This window comes from Delphinus delphis, chromosome 5 (genome assembly GCF_949987515.2).
Source record: "Delphinus delphis chromosome 5, mDelDel1.2, whole genome shotgun sequence".
NCBI classification, from domain to species: Eukaryota; Metazoa; Chordata; class Mammalia; order Artiodactyla; family Delphinidae; genus Delphinus; species Delphinus delphis.
In genome coordinates, this window is record NC_082687.1 from 74,168,570 (window position 1) to 74,183,057 (window position 14,488).

The window sequence follows — 14,488 nt, forward strand, 5'->3', positions numbered from 1 at the left end:
CGGAAGGGGTGGTCTTGGGCTAATTTCCTCGCCTCTCTAGGCCTGAAGGACATAGGCTAGAACTAAAAGGCGTTAGAGTTAAGAGTCTGAATTTTCTCAAAGTAGGTTAAACTGCGGCCCCCAACTATCCTTGGTGCACGAACTGCATAGGCGTATCTTGGGGTGCAGAGACTCAGCCCCAAGGATGAGCACTTTCATGGATTTATAGGGATTTCTCAGTGGCAATATTGTCTTTGCGTTGCAGAAGGAGTGACGTGATTGTTGGCCTCCAGATTGGTCTGAGGGAAATTGTTTGTGGCAGAGGTTTGGGGGTGCAAATGCCAGAAACCCCTCTTCCACAAGGCAGCTTCCCCCTACCACTCATTCCTTCCAACCCCACTCGAGTGTGCGTCAGGGTTCCATTATACACTCTTTTATACACACCTAATAGATTTCCCTCCTAACACTCTTCATATTTTTTTTTTTTTTGCGGTACGCGGGTCTCTCACTGTCGCGGCCTCTCCCACTGTCGCGGCCTCTCCTGCTGCGGAGCACAGGCTCCGGACGCGCAGGCTCAGCGGCCATGGCTCACGGGCCCAGCCGCTCCGCGGCATGTGGGATCTTCCCGGACCGGGGCACGAACCTGTGACCCCTGCATCGGCAGGCGGACTCTCCACCACGGAAGCCCCACTCTTCATGTTTGAAATGACATTTCTGAGTGATTATTTAATGGATTTCTGACTACCTCGCTGGACTAAGCTCTATGAAAGCAGGGGTCTAGGCTTTTTTTTTATTCACTGCTATTCCCAGGCTAACCATAAGATCTTGTGGGTCCTCAATAAATTTATGACGTCGAAGGAAAAACGTAATGCCGGCCCCAATTGCATTGAGTCCTCTCATGAAGAACAAGGACCGGTGGGGTGTGAGTTTGCTGTTTGAGGAAGGAGTGCATTCTGGAGGTGTGAGGAAGAGGATGAGTGAGGAGGAGCCATCACTTTGTCGTTACTATTAAATTACTTTTAGCACAATCCTCCTGAAGGAGATAGTAGGTAAGGCTGTGTGTAGAGCAGTGGTTCTCAAAGTGCGGTCCTCAGACCAGCAGCACCAGCAGCACCCGGAAAGTTGTTAGATGTGCAGATGCTTGGGCCGCACCACAGACCTACACATTCAGAGACTCTGTCCAGCAATCAGTTTCCAAAAACCCTCCAGGCGATTCTGACGCAGGCTCAACTTTGACCACCGCATAGGTGAAGAGCAACCCCAATGATGCCTTGGGGACGTTATTCACAGTGTCTGGGGCAGAGCACTGATTACTACCTATTGAGTATCCATTCTTATCAGGATCTTGCTTGTCTGTTTAAATTGGTTAAAATTTAGTTAATATTCCTGGAGGTGAAAAGGAAATTATGTTTTCCCCCTCCTGCAGGTGTACTTCTTCCTTGAGGCGATCTTGCTGTGATTTTCATATCAAGAAATGGTGTGTGTGTGTGGCATATGCCTGGGGTTCTAGATAAGGAGACAGAAGGAAGGAGAAGGTCTCACCTACAAGTTGCAGCTGGATGGGCCTGGGCAGCTCTCATCTGAGGACATTTTCCCATTATAAGGGAATGCAGACATGTGGGAGAAAAGACTAGCCAGGGATAAGGTTACCTTTTGGTGCAGACAGACGCCGAGCCTTATGGAGGGGTTATCATACCGGGATGCATCGCCTTGGGTCTCGACACTCTGGCCCGCATTCCTCCCTGCCATCTTCTCAGATAAGGGGAGCGCGAGTTCAAGAGGCCCCAAAGCCTCTGCCTGTAGGGGTCGCTCTAGGAGCGCGGCCCGCCCCCTCCTTCTAGGCCCCCGCCCCCGGCCCCGCCTTTCTCGGGATCCGCCCCCGCCCGGTTGGGCTCCTCCAGCCTCTCCGCGCAGCCGCCGCCAAAGCCCGGAGAAGTGGAATCTCGCCGGCGCCGCTCTCTGAGCGGGACTCGTGGAGCGGCACTGGGCATGCTCAGTGGCCAAAGCCAGTCCTGGTCTCAAGTAGGAAGCTCGTGCGCTGTACCCGCAGCTGATCCTGGCGCTCCTGGCAGGGCGAGATTGGAGCAGAGCTGCCGGGCGCCGGAGCCGAGGCGAGCGCCGCGCGAACCGCCGGTGAGCCCCGCTTTCTTCCTTGCTTTTGCTCTCGACCCCGGGGCGGCCCGGGAGTACTGGTGAGAGACCCGGGCAGCGGCAGCAGCTTGCGGCGAGTGGCTGCGCGTAGCCGGGGCGGCTGCTCCTCTCCTCCCGGCCCCGAGGGCTGCGCGGCCACTGCCGCTCGCCCAGCCGCAGCCACAGCTGCAGCAGCTGCCACCGCATCTGCAGCGGGCGTCTGCTGCGGAGTCCCGTGCGCCCTGCGCCCGCGCCGCAGGGCTGGGTGGCACGGCGCCCGCGGGCTCACTCCTTGACTCCTTCCCTCTGGCTTCTCGGCGCCCTCTTTCCATCGGCAGCCGGGGCTTCGCAGGGCCTGGGGCGGGGGAGACAGGGTTGGAGGGGGTGCTGGGCGGGGGCTGCGGAGGGGAAAAGTGAGGGTGGGCGCCGGCGGGGAAGAGCGCACACCCCCTTGCCCTGGCACCGGCCTCCGCTGTGCGGCTGGGCTCTCCCCGTGCGGCAGCGCGCTCCTGCCGGGGAGTTGAAGACCGAGCTGGCTTATAGGGGATTCAAAGGGGGAAAAGTTCATTTCCCCCTCGGAGGCAGGGAGCGTTTTAACTAGAAAATGGCTGTGCGAAGGGGACCGAGTCAGGGAAGCTGGTCCTGAAATCCCCTCTGCTGCCCGCCGGGCGGAATGGAGGGTTGAACGCTAGAAATGACATTTGTGCGATGAAAAAGATTGCTGGACGGAGGGAGGGGTGCGGAGTCCCATAGAAACAATGAAAGGTGATCTTGATGTCGGCGGTGAGTTCTAGAACTGAGGGGTCAGGGGCCAAGGGCCGAAGGAGCGTGGGACCTGGATTTAAAAAAATCATACATTGAAGAAATCAGATTTAGAGTTGTAGTCGTTTTGTAGTCAAGTTCAGCGCTGTTTAGAGCCATGACTGTCCCAGACGGTTTGGATGGATTGAGTGGTTGGGGAGGACCAACACTGAGAGGAGAATAAGGTCAGTGTCGGAAGCTCACACAAGACTGGGCGCAGGTTTTTTAGAAGTCCGTCAGTCACTGGCTTTACATTGCGCCTGATGACTTAGGTGAAATACTTAAAGGATTATCATAAAATGATGCCAGCAGTGCTGTTTGAATTCCAAGAAATGAAGAAACTTTGTGAGGTTGGCACTGGTTTGTCATTTGTTTTAATATTTCACTGATTTAAAAAGCAGACAGTGGCATCCTGATCCGTTATTCTGGATTTGGTTCTCTAAAGTCTTTGGTTTATTTTTCTTGTCATGGATTTATACTTCAAATCTTGTCTTTAAATGGCCATGATAATTAAGAATATCTGAATTCGGGTAGATGGCCTTTCAGGAAGGGGGATTTCTTTATGAAGCCGCTTTGTTGTGTTTTCAGTTTGTAGCTTGAAAGCAGTTATTTATTCAACAGTTGTTCATCGTAACTTGCACAGTCCTAGAAAGGGCACTGTTTTGAAAGGATGACGTTTGTCAGGAGGATGAGGAACGTCCACGCTGGGGGAAATGCTGAGAGAACACAGGTGGCAGTAGAGTACAATGGTCCAGTAGTCAGAACACCTGGGGAAAACAGATGGCAAGGTTTCTATAGCTGTCCTTTGGTCATCGGCTTACTATATGACCTCGAAAAATGACTCAGGGTCTTCCTAGGCTGGGCTTGGTCTAGATATTTGCTCAGGGCCTTTGAGAAAGAACTCTAAAGTTGAGATCCTTTTCCAGGGAAGGTGTTTACTTCTTTCATTCTCTCTTCAAAAGGATACTTTTAACTAAGTAATCCATCTGCAGGGAGCCAACAGGGTCCCCTTTTCTGAAACTTTTATAAAGTGGTAGTGGAAAAACTTGATGAGCTGAAGTGTGAAAGACTGGCTTTTTACAGTTAACTGGAGTAATAAGAATACTGACTACAGAATCATCTAGGAAAAGTCTACTAAATAGTGCAAGAATCCACATGTACAGAGATAAAATATTTTAAAACTTAACTCTTTTTATGTCATGTTTCAACTTTTTGATGACTTTTTTTTTTCTGCCACCAGAGAAACAAAAACAAACATCAAGTTCTTTTTTTTTTTCCTCTCTTTTCTGTTACAGCAGGAATTAATACTGAAAGGCTTGCCATTGTACTAGAACAGGGTTATGTTGATTACCCTAATTTCAGGATATCTAAATTTGTCTTTTAAGAGAAATGGAATGTTGTCTCTCTGTGCCTTCTTCAGTTACAGTTTTAAAATATTCAGTACCCTGATGATATAACCCCTGAACTTTTCCAGGGGCATAGGACAGACTTTTAGTAAAGTATTGTAAGAAGATATTACTACTTATGTGGGTGATGGTTATTTTCCTATCCCAAGTTAAGGAAAATAGCATTTGTTCATTATTTACTATGTGTCAAGTCTGATATTGAACTTCTTACATATCTTATGTGTCAGCATCTTTGACATAAATGTCAGTTTCCCAAGAAAGTCCCTCTGAGGAGGTGGACAGTCCTTTGCTTGTACAGCAATAGAACTTCAAAGTTTTATTTTATATGAGACTATCTTCAACTGTTTTCATTATTATTCAGTAAGCATTCTCTTGTATAACATATTTGTTATTTAGAATTAGACTTGATTGGAACAGCATGTCTTCAAGATGATTTGAATGTTTTTAAGAAGCCTTCATCCAGGTTTAAAAACTGTTTTATGTTCATTTATTTTCAACAACGTTGTACTACCAACAAATAAGTGTAAGGAAGGCAAGCCCCGACTACCCATTTTAATTTTATGTGTTATTAGTGCATATTCTGCATGTTGATATGTGTTGATGGCGTTTCTTTCGGTTGAAATAGTTTGTCAAAGGCAGAGTGACAGATTCTCCATAATAAAGGGTCTGGTGGGATTTGACCCTGGGCCAGGGTCGTCCACTACTTAAATTTACTGTGTGACCTTGGGAAAGTCAGTTCACTTCTTTGGATCTCAGTTTTCCTATATGTAAAATGAGAGCGTAACAGTAGAAAGCACCCTCTGGGTGTCTGTTGGGCCTTCATGTCCCAGTCCAGGGGCCTGTGATGCATCCATTTGGAAAGGGGGACTATAGATAAAACCTTAGATGAAGCCGATTTTGTTTCACTAAGTCTGGCCTGTCCTGCTTTGTGGAATGCCCTTCCTTTTTTTTGGCCAATTCCTACATCAGTTCTGGTTTTTATTTGTCAAAGGATGGTTGTCATAACATTAACTCTTTGTGGTGCTGCCAGGTTTAGGTAGGAGATAAGGTAATGATTAGATTTGGGTAGAGCGCCGTAGTAGATATTTGAAACTGTTTTATGGCATCTTCTGAGGAGACACTCTGCTCTTGGGCATGCAGGTAATCCAATGAATAAGTCTCCTCTGGGGCTGTAGAGGAGGCCGCCCTGTACCTTGGCTGCTGGGGCCTACCCATGTGAAATCTGGACAAACTTTTCCCATGTCCCTGTCCTGTCGATTCAGCTGTTGATCAGAATTGCCGCCCTTGGTCTCTGGAATAAAATTATCATTATCAGTTCATGTTAGCACCATCGCTGTATTGAGCAGGTGCTGTATTGATCTGCTGCCGTAGTAGCAGGAGTGATGGCTGTCGGGATGCAGCTACGTGAACTTTTCTTTTGGCAAGCCATGATGATGGGGCAGAGAGCAAAGGAAACCTGGTGTTTGTAGTATACTTTGCTTTTAAGATGGTCACAAAACTCAGCCTCATTAACGTTTAAGTGAGGCAGGTGAAGAGAAGCCAGAAGTCAACGTTTAAATAAGTGATAATAAATAGTAAGTCTAGAGTTTCTGATCATAACTAGGCTCCAGTGTTGCTGGGCCTGTGGTAGGAGCGGGGCAGTAACTGCGAACACCAGGTGAGAGCTGGAAGAGAGGAAGGACATGGAGGCTAGAACGTCAAGTCATCACAACTTGGCAAGAAGTAAGAAGCCTTGGTCGGTTTAAAGGTATCAGAGGCCATTGGGTGTAGAGTTACAGGAGACATTCCCTCTGTACATAACCTTATTTCCATAATATTTGGATCCTACCTAGTCTTCTAAGCATTGAACAAATGCTAGGGCAGGCATTACTTTTACAAGCAGGAAAAAAGTCACAATGTATCACTTATTGGTGTATAAAATGTGCAGGTTCATATGGACAGCTATGGAAAGAGAACATGCGAAGAATAAATGGTATGGAATTATGGATTAAGGTTTTTCTTTATTGTTTGTGAATGATTTGGTCATTGTAAATAAAGCGAACCATTCTATCCTTTGCCTCTTGTGAAAATCTTGCAAAATTTTGTCTGCTAGGCGACAACCGAGGTTTTTGCAGTGTAACTCTCCTGGAAAGTATGCTTCAGGAATGCTTGGAATAGGAGGCAGAATGGTTTGTTTTGATTTTTACCTTTCAAGTTGACTAAAACGACTGCACTTTTGGAACTGAGCTAGGAAAAGTGTGTGCTTTGGAGGACAAGGTTGGGGAGAACTTGCAAAGCTCCAGAGAGTGAAGGGAACCTCTGTTGTTGAAGAAGGAAGACTTGGCATTACCGGTGGTATGGAATGCAGCGTTCCCCAAATCGCTCCCCTATGAATCAGAGCTTAGTTTCTACACAATATGAAAGTAACTGAGTGTCTACTATGTGCACGTCACAGTGCCAGGGCTGTTGTCTGTTGGTGAGGTTTCCACTCTCCTTACCCAAGTGATGATGATGGCGGCAGCGTAGTGAATATTTCATAAGTGTGTTCAAATTAGATGTGTCCTTTTCTCTGAGATGATATCATTCGGATATGGGGTAAGATTTCTTGTACAAATTGATGGGAATATTTTTATTTGGCAGCTTAATGGTCCATGAAATTGATAAGTCTGGGAATCTGGGCCTGAGATGTAGAGAGCTCTGCCCTCAGGATCAAGTTGAATAGTGGAGGCCAAGCCAAACTGGAGCTTCTGGGTGGGCTGATGGCGCCTCCAGGCCTTCCAGGAATGTGGAGTCATTGGTACAGACCCAAGGTCCTAGGAGCTGAGAAGAAGCTAATTTTGAAAGTGCTCTGGGAACCAGCGAGTATTTTTGAATTATAGCCCAAGACTGACAAGGAAAACGCCAAGATGAAAGATGAGGTTCTGAGAGAGCAGAAAGGACAAGGGACTGAAATGTGAATTTTAGCAGGTTGGGCGCGAAATGACACATCTCGGTTTTTGTTTCTTTGCATACAGGCCTCTTTTTGCCCAAACAGCGTGCTTTAGCAATTCAGGATTGGTGATTCTAGGAAATGCTGATGGAGTTACAGCCATAGAACCGGGAGTTGTGTTATAGCCGGCTTGGTTTGGATCTCTGCAGTGCCATGCCCTCCAGGGTGAGCCTTGATAAGTCGCTGGAGGAAGTTTAAGAATAATTTGCTCATGGAATTGGTATTATTCACCTTTAGTTTGAGTTGCTCTTAGTGGGTGGGAGGAGAGGAAAAAAAAACCCCAAATTATTTTTGAGTTTTAAATAGTAGCTTAAGAAAACAGGTAATGTATTTTCAGATAATACTTAAAAAATCTGTGCTTCGTAATATCTGGATCTCACTGGTCGTAATAATAATATATTATTAATATTGTGGATCTCTTTGTGCAAAGAGCTTTACAGCTGTTACCCTATTTAATTCTTACAAAATACTGTAGTGCTATTCCTATTTTAGAGATAAGGAAACTGAGGTCCTTTTCACTAAAGGCTACACAGTGAACAGTGATGCTTGCCTTGGAACTGTAATCAACACAGGAGTCTATGGGTTGCTGAGGAACTGCCAGGGTGAAGAAATAACATTTATTAATTAAGGGCCACCTCTGCCTGGTGCTATACGGGAAACATTTCACTTTGTCTTTTGGGGTACCCTCTTCTTTTTTCCCTTTTTATAGGTGAGGAAACTCTGGTTCAGAAACATTAGAGAACTCACCCAGGCCCTAAACAAAGCCTGTATTATTATTTCCACCACAACATGAAACCTTCCTAGATTCAGCCTTGGGGAGAAGGTGAAAATTTCTCCTTTCGTCCGTTTTCAAAATCCCGTTAACCTAAATCTGCATATGCTTAGTGGTGGAGCTGTTGCCTCCAGATCATGGCCCCCATGTGCATTTCTTTCGTCTGAACACAAATTGAATAGTTGGAAAATCCAAATATAATTTCTAAATATGTCTGAAGCTAAGGGTTGCTGTGTTGAATCTCTCTGGGCAGATTCCGGTCTAGGATATTTCTATTGTGAATACAATACACCAGAATCTGATTAGTTGTCACATGCCAATCATGAGGCAGTGTTGGGGTGACAGAGGCCTTTGATGACTTCAGAAAGTTGATGTGAGGATTTCAGGGCCTCTCCGGCAGCGCTGAGGCTCACTTGAGACTTCTGGCTGCTAGAGAGAGGATGGTGGGTACCCCTTTCTGGGAGCATCAAACTCCTGCTTGATGGCTTTGTTCTTACCTTCTGATCTTCATTTGGTTTCCCAAGTAGACCTTTGTCCTGGGCAGTAGAGTCAGCCAGCAGACCTGCCACATTGAGTGTCTTTGATTTGCTGGGCAGTACTCAGTATCAGTGGAAGTTATGAATAAATAGAATTTCCTTACGAGTTAGGTTTCTTGAGTTGATTCATTCTTGAGTGAACAAATACAGCTGAATTTTTGAGTAGAACTGAGGCATGGTCTGGACTCACAGTGATCTCAGAGGGGCATAGATACTTCGGGAAACACTGATTCAACGTTGCATTCTGAGCAGAGCCTCTTATCCTCCCCGATAACCAAGTTTTATTTTTTTATACCTTTTCCAGATCACCAGTGCAGACAGACATGCATTCATTTGGGTACACTCAGAAACTTCGGCTTCGTTTGTCCATGCCTTTGTTCAGCAAATGTTTGTTGAACACATACTTGGTGCCAGGTACAGTGGGAAGTTCAGGAAGACAGAAAGGAATGTACCAGCGTGTCAATATAAGGTGCTTCAGTAGAGGCATGTGTGTGAGGCTCTGAGGGAGGGGAGAGGAGGGAGGCCTTACAGTTATAGGAGCCGTGGCAAAGGACTGTGGCGGAACCCGCTACAGAAAACCCTTCAGCTGTCTCCTTTTCCATTTTTCTTTGGCTTAGTGGAAGTGTTGTAGCCTGCTTCTTCTATCCAACACCTAGGATTTGCCTCTGCTTCTATAAAGGACCTAGAGATTTGGCCTTTCAAATCTCTGTAGCTCTCAGAGGGAGCAGTTTTGCTCTCTGGGGAACATTTGGCAGTACTCCCTGGAAACATTTTTGATTGTCATGATTATGGAAGAAGTACTGCTGGCATCAAGTGCGCGGAGGCCAAGGATGCTGCTAACTATCTTGCAGTGTGTACACAGGACAGCCCTATGGGGAGGCAGGTGAAATTTGGTGGTTACCAGCCAGACTTTTAGGATTCCAGTACTGCTCTGCAATTTCATAGCCATGTGATCTCGGACACCACAGTTACACTTGGACAACAGAATTACACAGTGCCTCAGTTTCCTCATAGTGTGGCAGTTACGAGGATTTCGTGAGGTAAGGTGTGATAAGGGCTTACGGCAGTACTTGGGGGAGTTCCCTGGTGGCCTAGCGGTTAGGATTTCGGTGCTTTCACTGCTGTGGCCCGGATTCAATCCCTGGTCGGGGCAGGCCGTGCGCCGAGGCCGAAAAAAAACAACAGAAAAACCCCAAACAAGCAAACAAACAAAGAAACAATACTTGGCATAAAGTAAGCCCTTAACAGCTATCATTATTTTTAGTTTTAAGCAGCAACTTTAACTTTTGTCTCCGAAGAGCTTGAGTTTGGAGAATCCAGGACAGCTGAGCTTATGGTACCGCCTCTCAGTGTGCTTTGGGGTAAGAGCTGACCATTGTTTTTGTTTCTCTTGTTCCTTTTCGGCCATGGGTTTTATTTTCCACTGTTACCACCTCTTGATTCTAGGGCTTTCCTTTGCCTTTCATCCATTTTTTTTTTCCCCAGGGACCCAAATTTATGCCTTTAATGAACCTTCCCCCTAGAGGGCTGAGAAACATATTTATGATTTTCCTTAGCTCTGTCTATTTTGGGAATGGTGAGAAAACGGGAAGAAGGTCAAGAGAGATGTTGCATTACTTCCTGATTGTCACAGCTCCCTTCTTTATCAAATTCCATGCAGGACCGAGAGGCAGGTGGTACCGTCTGCTTAGTAACCCTTCCCTCTGCGCCCACCAGCTCCACCCCCAAGTTAGGTGCCTGCTGTTTCCAAAATATCCTGTAATTGGGTCACAGCATTATCTGCCTGCTGGAGATCATTTCTAAAAATCAAAGTAAAGACTCGGTCTGTCTCAGAGGGATTTGAAATGTCTCTGTCCTCTACCTCTGGGCTTTGCAGAGTTGTTCTGAAAACAAAAGAAAGCGGACTTGTTATCTCGATTAGGTGGCAGTCTCTCTGTGGCCTAGAGCTGTGTCATATTTTCACTTGCACATGCACTCAAACCATGGTCCTTTCTGACTTTCAGCTGGAAGGTCAGCTTGTGGACTCCACACAACAGATCAAATTTACTGTTGAATTTTTATCACGTGATTGACTTGTAAAGGTTTTCCTTCAGTGTCTTGAATGGTATCAACAGACTAGAGAAAACTTAAGTTCAGTTGATATAGGTTTCTAATTTCCTTCCCCATGACACTGTCCTCTCTCCCCTGAATGAGAGCAGTGGCCTCTCGGCTTGTCCAGCTCCATTCAATCAGTTTGGCTTTCCAAGTGCTGGGCGCCGTTCCAAACGATGCACATGGAAACTGACTGGGACGGCCACTGCCTCTGACAGCTGAAGAACTAGCTATGGTAAAATGCGACACGTGTGCTTCCCAGATCAGCAGCTGCTCTGTTTGGGTGTGGGGTGTGTGTCAGGCAAGCTTCCCAGGAGAAGGGATGCTCCATCTATCCCACCGCACACCTGGCCCCTCCGTCTCTGCCGCTGTGTCAGGCGCCCCTGACTCCCAGCTCCGAAGCGTGCCTCCACTTCCTTCCCACCGCTCTTGCCTCTCACCTAGGAGTCTGCAGCTCCTCCTCCAGGGCCTCTCCTTGTTCTCAGCAGGGTCTCCGAGGTCATCTCTTGAGATCCGCAGGCCTGGGCACGCCCACCCCACCCGCAGGGGCTCCTCGCCGCGCTCAGGAGGAAGCCCAGCTCCTTGGCACCGCATGTGAGCCCCTCATGGCCTGCTTACTCTGCATCTCGTGCTCTGAGCTCGGGCCTCACGGTATTTACAACACGACAGTTTTCTCTGGCCTTTTGTCCTATTCCCATTGCCTGCAACCATCCCTGCCGTCTGTGTGCTCTTTACCTGCTTGACTTTAGTTCCTCCTTTGGGGAAGTAGCTTAATCATCACCCACCTCAGTGTGCGGCAGGGTGACCTGAGGGCTCTTTAAAACACACACGGCCGGCCCCACCCCAGGGCTTCTGATCCCATAGGCCTGTGGTGTCTGTAGCCTGATGAAAGCTTGCAGTTTAATGATTTCCCAGGAGATGCTGATTCTGCTCATCTGGGGACTGCACTTGGAACATGGTCACCCAGGACAGGGTGACTGGTTCTTCTCGCTCCCACGGTGAGCTCCCTCACACCCACTTACATCCCACCTTTGTTAGCACGCAGAACTGTAACCGTTTACTTCCCTGGCTCCTTTTCCAGTCCATAAGCCCTGGAGGGACAGCACTGTGGCTTCTTCATCTTTGTGTTCCCAGTGTTTTGGAAGTCCTGGGTGCTTGATTAACATTTGTCAAAGAATGAGTATGTGAATGAACAAGAATGTTATCGTTGGAGGTTTTGATAAATATGCCCCAGGACATTTTCAGCAGCTAGTTTTCCTGAGAGTTGATCCCCAGATATGGTGGTATAGGCTTATAGTATGATGTTAATGGGGTTAACATAAGAGCCGATTAACTCTGTGGTTTTTGTGTCCAGATTCTAGAGAAGTCTAGGGGAGGGGCTACCTTTAAACCCATTATTGTTTCTGGAATGAATCAAAAATACCTTGTTTTCTTATAGTGGCTCAGGATGAAAATATGTGTTCACAGGAAATGCAGATGTCATTTAATTTAGCCACAGCATAAGCATGGCCCCTTTATTTGAAATAATAAATCATATTGAACTGAAATTAAGTATAACCAGATGTTTAATCATTTCTCCAAGCCAGAAGGAGGGATAGCCAGAATACTTCATTTCCTTATTCATTCTGCAAATGTTTATTAAGCACTTACTATGTGCCAGTGGGTTTGAGGGGCATGGCGATGATTAAAACACTCTCTGCTGTCTCTGTGGGAGGGTCTGTGAAGAAATAGAGACGGGTGATGTGATGTAAAGTGCCTAGTGGGTTCCTTTAGATCAAGTGGTCCTAGTATGTGACTATTAAGCTATGTCCCTAGTGGCAGTAAGTGATGGCCATGTCAGGATCATGGAGAGGAACAATTTTAGGCCAGGAGAATGGTACAGAGGGCCTCACTTTAAAGCATCTCTTGGTGGCAGGAAGGATAAGTTAGGAGTTTTGGGTTAACAGATACATACTACTATATATAAAACAGATAGGGCTTCCCTGGTGGCGCAGTGGTTGAGAGTCCGCCTGCCGATGCAGGGGACGTGGGTTTGTGCCCCGGTCCGGGAAGATCCCACGTGCCGCGGAGCGGCTAGGCCCGTGAGCCATGGCCACTGAGCCTGCGCGTCCGGAGCCTGTACTCCACAACGGGAGAGGCCACAGCAGTGAGAGGCCCACGTACCGCAAAAAAAACAAATAACAAACAAACAAACAAAAAACAGATAAACAACAGGGACCTACTGTATAGCAGAGGGAACTATATTCAGTATCTTGTAATAACCTATAATGGAGAAGAATCTGAAAAAGAATACGCACATACACACACGTATAATTGAATCACTTTGCTGTATACCTGAAACTAGCACAGCATTGTGAATCAACTATACTTTAATAAAAAAAAAGATACTCAAGGAACACGCCCCCCCCCCCAAACGAAAAAAGCTCCTTAAGGAGCCCTAATGATCCTGCAGTCCTGAAAACTGGATTGATATCTCATTATTATTGTGCCTGGTCATCGGTCATCCAGGCTTTGGCTCCAGGCTTGCTTCCAGGTACTCTAAAGCAGTGTTTCTCAAAGTGATTCGAAACCCGAGTGATTGGAAATATATTGTGAATAAAGGTTTCTGCCATTAAATTCAGAAAATTGTGTATACCTACTCTCCATCAGCATATTTAAGAAGTCCTGCTGAAACGAAGTTTGTTAACTTCCTTTAACCCCGCATTTGCCTGTGGGTGCATCTTGCACAGTCTCTTGTGAACTGGTGTTTCTTGGCACACACCTTGGACAGCCAGCTCTAGAAGTTCTGCTTTGCATGCCCCTGAAAGAACATTGCACGTGAGGCAGACTTCTCTGCTCACCCTTCAGTGTTTTCTCATCCTTGTGGAGGACTGCAGGATCTTCAGTGGGGACAGCATTTCTTTTATTGGTTTTCCTCATGCCTGATCAGTGGATCGTGCCCACTGGCTTGGGTCCAAAGATAAATGGCATCTCGAGCCGGAGAGATCATTGCTCGCGTGGTGCATTTAGGGGAGGAGCTGGCTAACGGAGAGTGGTTTTTGACTTGAATTGTTCAAATTATGACTTCATTGCATCTTTCGGATATCTAGACATTGTCTTGGAGGCCAGCTGACTCTAAGTGGAGAGAGGGAGAGAGGAGTGACCAGCTGGAGTTGCTAAGGCTGAGCATTAGGTATGAGAAAAATAAACTTGGGGTCAGACTTGGTTAAGCCTGTCCTGGGTTTTTGCTGACATTTTGGAATCTTCCCGACTTAAAAGAATATTGGCTTTTAGATTTTTTTCTGTTGAGGTGTGTTTAGTTTTGGTCCTACGTGAGGTCAGAGCTGACGGACTAGGTCTGTCTTTGTGAAGAATTTCATTCTCTGATCATCTTTATGGTTGTAGTTTGGCATGGAGGGCAGGAAATGGACTAGGTCGGGCGAGCTCACTGAAAATTTTCATTTGAGGGAGAGCCCTGGATGAGTCTTTTTGAAAGAATATTTGCATAGGTAGAATAATTCAGAGTAAAAGAGTGTTGGTTCAGTTTTCAGGGATGGGAGGAGGCCCCTATCCTGTGCTGCTGATTTTTAATGCTTGGGGCAACTCCCAGAAAGATGCAGTAGGACTTAACTGAGAAGAGGGTTAAAAGAAGCTGCAGATATAGATGGAATAGCCCCCGAAACCCTCCACCCAGGGAAGGAGCCAGTGTGGAGCACAAGGAGAATTAGGGCTGGGGGTCCCTGGGGGTTCCTTCTAGTTCTGGGAATTTAGACTTTGAATTTGCAGTGATCGGTGCTTTTGGGTCCCCCTTGTCAGGGTACTCTTT

The 14,488-nt window shown here is 46.7% G+C and overlaps 1 protein-coding gene across 11 annotated transcripts in view; it reads left to right on the top strand.

The window, feature by feature from the left end:
• The first annotated feature begins 1,922 nt into the window (after nucleotides 1-1,922).
• APBB2 (amyloid beta precursor protein binding family B member 2) overlaps nucleotides 1,923-14,488 on the top strand; it is a 375,435-nt gene continuing 362,869 nt past the window's right edge. For all 11 annotated transcript variants that reach the window (XM_060012656.1, XM_060012655.1, XM_060012657.1 and 8 more), the window contains exon 1: nucleotides 1,923-2,112. The gene's annotated coding sequence lies outside the window, so the exon portion shown is untranslated. The remainder of the gene's footprint in view (nucleotides 2,113-14,488) is intronic.